Raw genomic sequence first — 7726 nt, 5'->3', positions numbered from 1 at the left:
GCTATGTTTCTGAGTTTGACTACTGGATTCATGTACCCAAAGCCATATTTTCACTTCTCAGACCTATAGACATTTGTCCTAAACAAAGTAATTAGATTTTCAAAATGAAAGAACAGACAATGGCAGTTTTATTTTACTTACCAAAGACATAACCCAATCACAAAAATGCTTGGTTATTTGCTTTACATATTTGTCAAGTGGAGCTGGGTCACACTGTGTGGCCTCTTTTTCTCTTGCTGCTACCTTCTTCTTGGAAAGAGAAGCACCTGTTTTTTTGCCTTGAGACTCCTGGCTGCTGCAGGTTTTAAAGTAATAAAAGATGAAACGTCCCTTAATTAGCTACAACAGTAGTGACTACATAGTAGTTACTAGACAATAACCATATGTCTTTGTATTAAAGATGGTGCAGTTTAGTACCAGACATGGCATGGTTTTTACCAGGAATAGTCTGAGCTATTTGAATTAATTGTAACTAACATCTTCATAAATATTAGGGTCATACCTGCTAGATCTAGCAAGACAATCAAGGTTTGGATGAGAAAGTTGGGAAATAGCCTGCCATTTTTGAAATAGAAAATTCTTAAAAGTGAAAGCTTAGATATACATGTTTCTCATCGCTATGCCTTTTGTTTTTTAGAAAATCTGGGAAGGAGATATGTGAGGTTTATTCTTTGAGAGTCAGAAGCTGAATAGTGTTTAATTGCTGAAAGGGCCTAGGGACAAAACGAGAGTGATTATATTTTGCCTAAGATGGTTCAGATTGTGAAATTAACCAGCAGCAGGAGGCTGACTCCTTATGGCTTTGTAACACCCAGAAGTAATCATGACTTCTTTCTGAACAGGTTGTGAGATATCAATTAATTTATCATTGGTATCACTAAGGCAGTTGCAGGAACATATCTTAATGAAAATCATCCCCATGACAGATTTTGGAAAGGGCTGGTTGAAGAGGTAAAATTTTAGAAAATGCTCATAGGAACACCAAGTCTTAAACAAAGATATAGACAGCAAGCAAATTAATTAAATCAGCACCAGCTGAGAGGGTTCACTGTACCCAGTTTGGCTTTGTATCATTCAAATTCTGAGCAAACCTCCCCACAGAAATGAGTTTCTTTTTTCTCCACACATCTCACCTCAGATAAAGAACATTTGAGGAGCCTTTGTATTACTCTCCTCATCTTTTCCTGTACTCACCATGCCAGTATCTTGCAACTCATTACTTTCATTTGCTTGTCCTCCATTTGATCCTGCCCCTCTTGAAGAGTTTGGTTCTCCTGATCACAGTGAGCCTTATTCTTAAATAAGATTTTGGGATTGAACACACCAGTGACCTCATTGAAGAGCTGTAAGCCGAGAAAAAGGCATCTGTTAAAAAATACCTTATGGAACAAATTACTTTTAGAGGCTGCATGAAGGACCGTGCAACATGCAAATCTCTTCAAGTACACTAACAGTTAAGGCTGTTCATAGTCCAGAACCTTCAAGCTATAGACTTCTTTCTTAAGTCTCTAAAGCATTAATTGCAACGTAGGCTGCTTGCCAGTTCTTAGAATAATGCTCCATTTCCAGTCCCTATAGTCTTCTATGGCAATCTGATGTACTACAAATCAGCTTTTATTTCAGTTGATTTCAAGTTTTCCTCCTCTCAGTACAACTACTTATCTCATGACACCACTGCTCCAATAAGAACAGCTTGGGAGAGCTCTGCTGTTGCCTGATCTCGAGAACAGAGACCCAACTCCCTTTTCCGAACTCAATCAACCTTCCATCATCTTACTGCATCCAAGCCTTAGGGCAGCATGTCCCCCTGGGGCAATCTAAATATACACTGAGATGCTTCACACTCAGGGGACCCCTTATATATTATAGCATGAAGTCTGCCATTTCCAAAACAGACTCCTCACTCTCCCCCCTGTTCCTTTTGTGAAGTACTGATGGTAAAAAAAATAATAATAACAATAATAGTAATTTAAAAGAAAACAATTTTGTTAAAAGAAAACAATTTTGTCTGTAGTTGATCACAGTCCTCTGCTTACAACATTCAAGTAACAAAATTCTGGAAATTCACTGTATATAATGTATATAATGAATACTATATGTATATATGTATGTGTATGTATGTATGCCATATGTATTGCCATATGTATATATATGCATATATATATATTATAATGTATATAATGAATATTAAGATGTTACAACTACAAAATAAACAAGAGAGTCTAGCAAAGCAGATTATGATAACAAAAAGAGAATTGAGAGAAAGCTTACCTATATCCTAGGCCCACTCACAAAACTCCAGCAGAGCAGATCTCCAGAAGAGATCCTTCCCCACTGGCAGTCAGCTCTTAAATAGGTCTAGGAGGGGTGCAGCCTGGCTCCACCCCTTCCTGCAGCACAGGTGAATTGCCTTGACCTGTGCTCCCCTGGCTGACTCATGGCTCGCCTCAGGTGATCAGTCAGAGGTTCAGGCCGTGACTCAGCAGTTCCCATACATTCACAGATACAGAATAGAACTATCTGCTAACTTTTGTTTGTATGAAGCTAATTTGAAGCAAATTTGAAGCACCAGTCAGGAAAGAGGCCTCTGTAAACAGGATGGCTTAAGTAGTAAGATTATACCCTGCTATAGTGTCTCAACTTTTCAATTTTGCTTCCTGCCCAATGATGCTGATTTGTTTCAGGGGCTGGTGATATCTTAACACGTAACATTCTGTAATCCTACTGCGGTAGCACAGTCAAATTTCTTGGCCTCTTTGTAGTTATGTCCTGCAAATTACTTGCTGACAGGCTGGTCCTACTGTCTGAATCTAAGAAACCTTTCATATCACTGGCTTTATTTTTATTTTGGAAAGAAGTAAAGGACAGTGCTTTTTAGAGTTAATCAAAAATAGCTGCACGCCAGATTAGCTTCTTATTTCAACTTTCTAAAGAATATGTTTAATCAGGATTATAAACATCAATGCCTTTGGGGAGATACTTTTTTCCAAACACGAATAGAGCACTGTAGAGCACATCTGATTCAGACAGCGCTCTATGCACACAATGTAATTCCTCCTGCTTTGCTGTTGAGGACTGAGGTGGGAAAGACAGACCTGTATTTTGCTGGACTTCTTGCTTTTGTTCCACGGAGCCGTGTATGAAGATTTTACTGTGCTGCTTTTTAGGATAATTGAGACAGGTCGCTTTTCACCATACACAACCATATTTTCACATGAAGGAGGGAAGCCATCTCTGAAGTCATCTAGGCCTTTTCTCAAGAATATCCAGTGCCGGCCATTAAGTGAGTTTGGGAACTCCAGTCTGCTTTCTTGGAAATTATGTGACATTTTTGCCCTTCTGTAAGCAAATGCATTAAGCAGAACTTAAATACCGGATTCTAATGAAAAGGAACACAGTACATTTGAAGTAAAAATGGGTATTCAACTGAAAGCATGCTTATCCATGCTAGCCAGCATTTTGCTACTATTCAGCTTTAGAGAAAAGCTTATAAAACACTGACTTATTCTGCGCAAATGAACAACTGCCAAACATCAGAACTGTCCACGCACAGAAATTCCTGGCTCTTCAAAAATTTGTAGGTAAAGAAAGTTCTGTGAAGTTAACAAGTTGTTTTAACCTTCATTTTATGCATATGTACTGCTGCAAGAACATCAATATACTGTAAAGCTTAGTTTTGACTTTTCCCACAATTGCAATGTAAATTGTATTATAGCATGTATGTAGTCAAAATCACAGCCAATATAAGGTTTAGATAAAACAATTAAATTCAGACAGGATCCAAGCCAGCACTTTCTGACAGCAGACCCTTCCATCAAGCATTCATAGCTAAGTGTCCAGTCAAGATCGCCCTCGTTCTTCTCAACAGCCTTATTTCAGCTGACAGTATCTTTTACAGCTTTCATTCACTGCACGTGCAATCTTTCATTTGTGGCCTACTGAATGTTTTCAGCAAAATAGCCTCATCCATTTCAAAGAGGTAGAAATTGGTAGCCAAACCAATCTTTATTTTCAAGAGCTTACAGATCCAGTGTTCAATTTGCATTTTCCAAGTAGTCTCCTGTATTTGCAGGAGAGGGGCACAGGCAGGAAGGCAGCCATGGCAACCCTTAACAGGCAGGCTGGAGTAGAAGACCCTGTTTGCTATAGTGGGCAGAAGCTGCACTAACTGCCAGGCAGCAGAAATCCACACTGCCGGATTCACAAGCACAGTATCAAGGTGATTCAAAGTTATAAACACTTTAATCCTTTTTGATCTGCAGGGATTAAATCACAGGCCATAAAGCATTGACTTACTATCCTCATCAGCAAACACTGTACATTCTGTGGTGATGTAAAGACTCTGCTTCAAAGCAAGTGGAAAGAAAAAAAGACAAGCACTGTTAAACTTCAGCATTCTGCACTTAACCAGGTACTGGCATCTGCGCATCACCCTAGTTTGTTCTTGGCTTCACTTTCTCTTTGGATGCTAGAAAAGGTTTTCTTAATTTCCTCCAAATCATTCAGCAGCTGAGAATTATGTCTATCTAAAACAAATGTTGAGATGCTGCTACAAAGCCAGGCTCAAGCTGATTAGGATTCCCCTAGCGATGCAAAGTCAGGTGCAGACATTTTCAGCTACACAGAGTACACAGTTTTTCATAGATGTTCCAGGTCAAAGTGCTAAAAAGAGCTGTCAAATCCTGCCAGAGATTGCCACGACAGCCACCTCTGTAGGAGCAGCTAGGCCAAAGACAGGCAATGCACTCCTACTTTTCCTTCTTCCTACCCCTTCACAGAGCTCTTAGTGATGCAGGCAGTGACTGTGGACAGGTCTTGAGGAGAGGCTTTTTTGCCTTTCCACCTGTAGATGTTTATATCAAAGTACTGCCCCAGACACTGTAGAGGCTGGATCTGTTGACATATAAAAACACAAATGGGAGCAAATATTCAGTCCAAATGACCGCTGCATCCCTGACAATACTTTCATTTTTGCAATATCTCCTGAATGGTACAGAGGTTCTGGATATATCGCACAACCTCTTCAGTCCCTTTGTGAAGTCTGTGAGTCCTTGTCTATGGGATTTTTTTAAATACCTTCTCTTCTTATCTTTTATAAGACTTCACATTTGAAAGCCTTTTACTTGGAAGACCATCTCCTTCAGAGCTTGGAGCACCTGCTGAATTGGGACACAGAGACCACATTGGATCTCTAGGGAAAAAGTATTTTGTTGCTTCAGCCCAGCCTACCCATGTTTTGATGTGCTGTCACTCTTTCTTGGCTTGTTTTCATGTCCACAAATCTTTTTCAATGCAGATTTCATGGTTTAAACCATAAATGGTCCTACCAGGTCAGACTGCTCATGAGGCTTGTGTAGTTAGTTTCATGCTTACCTGTATTAGTTTACTTCAGCAGTAGTGTCAGTGTCAGCAACTGACACACTATTTAAATTACTACTTTCAGTGCCTTAGTAGTACTGTCCTTGCTTGCTAAAGCAAACAATACCAAACAGCATAAAAGATTTTCTTCAGAGATAATCAGCATTATTCACTTGTGTTAGCAATGCCTCTAGACAAAGCAATTCCTGAGTGTCTGTAAAAAACCGTGTTCTAAGAAACTACCGTCAAGTACTACAAGAACTGTAAAGAGAGAAGTACATACCTGATATTTATAGATCTATGAAGATACCTTAGGCATGTTATTCTGCAGCAAATGGCAAACAGAAAGCTACTTCAGCATTACTCTGCAAGAAAATCTCCAGAAAATCTTAAAAACCTACAAGAAAATATGTAAAATTAATACTTCTATAGTATTACTTCAGACAAGGCATTTGTTTTACGTCCCTGCTGGCATGGTACTCTAGGCTTGTTTCAAGAGGGTTGTTGTGGAAACCAGATCCACAACTCTGTCTGCCTACAACAAAGGCTTTTTCACAGTAAGATACACAGAGAGCTGTGTATCTCTGTGGACTTCGGAAGAAAAAAGTTGGAATTAAAGCAGAATCTTATTTTGCCACAATATATATGCTCATTTTTCAACACCAGCACTTATTCAAGAGCTTATCAATCAAAAGTCTTTACTGCTGATTAAACACGACACAATAGAATGTTCAATGTGCCTTTACTAAGCATTCATTAACATTGCTCTCCAGGATAAACAAGGGCTAAGTATGGTACTATTGCTGCTCCTGGTACATTTGAATAAAGAAACAAACTGGCAGGTGAATTCTAAAGAAATTACTTAAAACAATTAAATTACATTGCAGTAACTCAGCAGCCTCTGGAATACATTCTGCTAATTCCTGACCACATTCTCATTGTGTTGCCTAAACATGTGTGCATACTGCATACTCAAGCAGATTGCATAGGCATCCCAATACCTGTAGACACTGGGTTGATATTCTTGCTGACATCAAAATACATTTGCCCACCACCATATCAGTGTTGCGGTCTTCCATGCTATCCTAAGCAATAAGAAAAAATAGTAATAAAATTTTAAAAAAGTCAGCTCAGGGCAGTATTATGATGTTTCTTTTTCGGTCTCATAGGTCATGCAGTCATACAGTAATTAGACTGGAAGAAAAAGGGAAAATTTTCAAGGCAGTCTGCTTTAAGGTGAGCTCTGCTCTACATCTAATGCTAAAGCACAAGCACAGTAGCACTCAGTGAAATAAAATATTTCAATGACATTTCCACGTAGATCTCTGAAGCACGTATTAAAATTTGCACCTGACTATCCAGAACCACATTAACCCCCTATGCTAGCTGAATGGGAACTGCTGAGTCACAGCCTGAACCTCTGATTGATCACCTGAGGCAAGCAATGAGTCAGCTAGAGAAATACAGGTGAAGGCAATTCACCTGTGCTGCAGGAAGAGGTGGAGCCAGGCTGCACCCCTCCTAGACCTATTTAAGAGCTGGCTACCAGTGGGGAAGGATCTCTTCTGGAGATCTGCTCTGCTGGAGTTTTGTAAGTGGGCCTAGGATACAGGTAAGCTTTCTATCTATTTTCATTTTGCTATCATAGTCTGCTTTGCCAAACTCTCTTGCTTATTTTGTAATTGTAGCATCTTGATGTTCATTGTTTATACACTAGCAAAGCAGTTACTGATTAGGTACTGATGAATGTTGCATGGGATCATTCACATGAGCAGCAAGTATAAAAAGCAGTGGCACACGTGCAACTGCAGATATTGTCACAGAACTATAGAATCTTTAATGTTAGAAGAGACTTCTTGGATCATCCAGTTCAATCCTCAACCCATCCCCAACATGCCACTGACTACATCTCTCACTGCTTCATCTCTACATTTCTTGAACACCTTCAGGGATAGTGATGCCACCATCTCCCTGGGCAGCCTGTGCCAATGCACTAACACATTTTCTAGGAAAAAAAAATTTCCTAATATCCAACCTGAACCTCCCTTGGTGCAAACTAAAACCATAAGGGACAACATGCTGTCCTTTTAACATGTTGAATGTATTTCCAGTTTTGGTCCCCAACCCAGTATTACATTACAATTTCAGAAACAGCATCATTACACTAAATGCTATTTTTTTAAGCATCTGTCACTCTCGAGTTCAGGCTAATATTACTGAGCCAAAGAAATATGACATAAGTAGTAAATTACAAGTAGGTCTCTTTTTGATCAGAGCTAATGATCTGAAAGCTGCTTCTCAGAAGTCATGCTGCTAGCTACCCAAGGGTGAGAGCATCTATGGTGTCAACTAATCTTAACTCAAACTA

Source organism: Tetrao urogallus (genome assembly GCF_951394365.1).
Source record: "Tetrao urogallus genome assembly, chromosome: 4".
Lineage (NCBI taxonomy): Eukaryota > Metazoa > Chordata > Aves > Galliformes > Phasianidae > Tetrao > Tetrao urogallus.
This window is presented reverse-complemented; position numbering follows the sequence as displayed.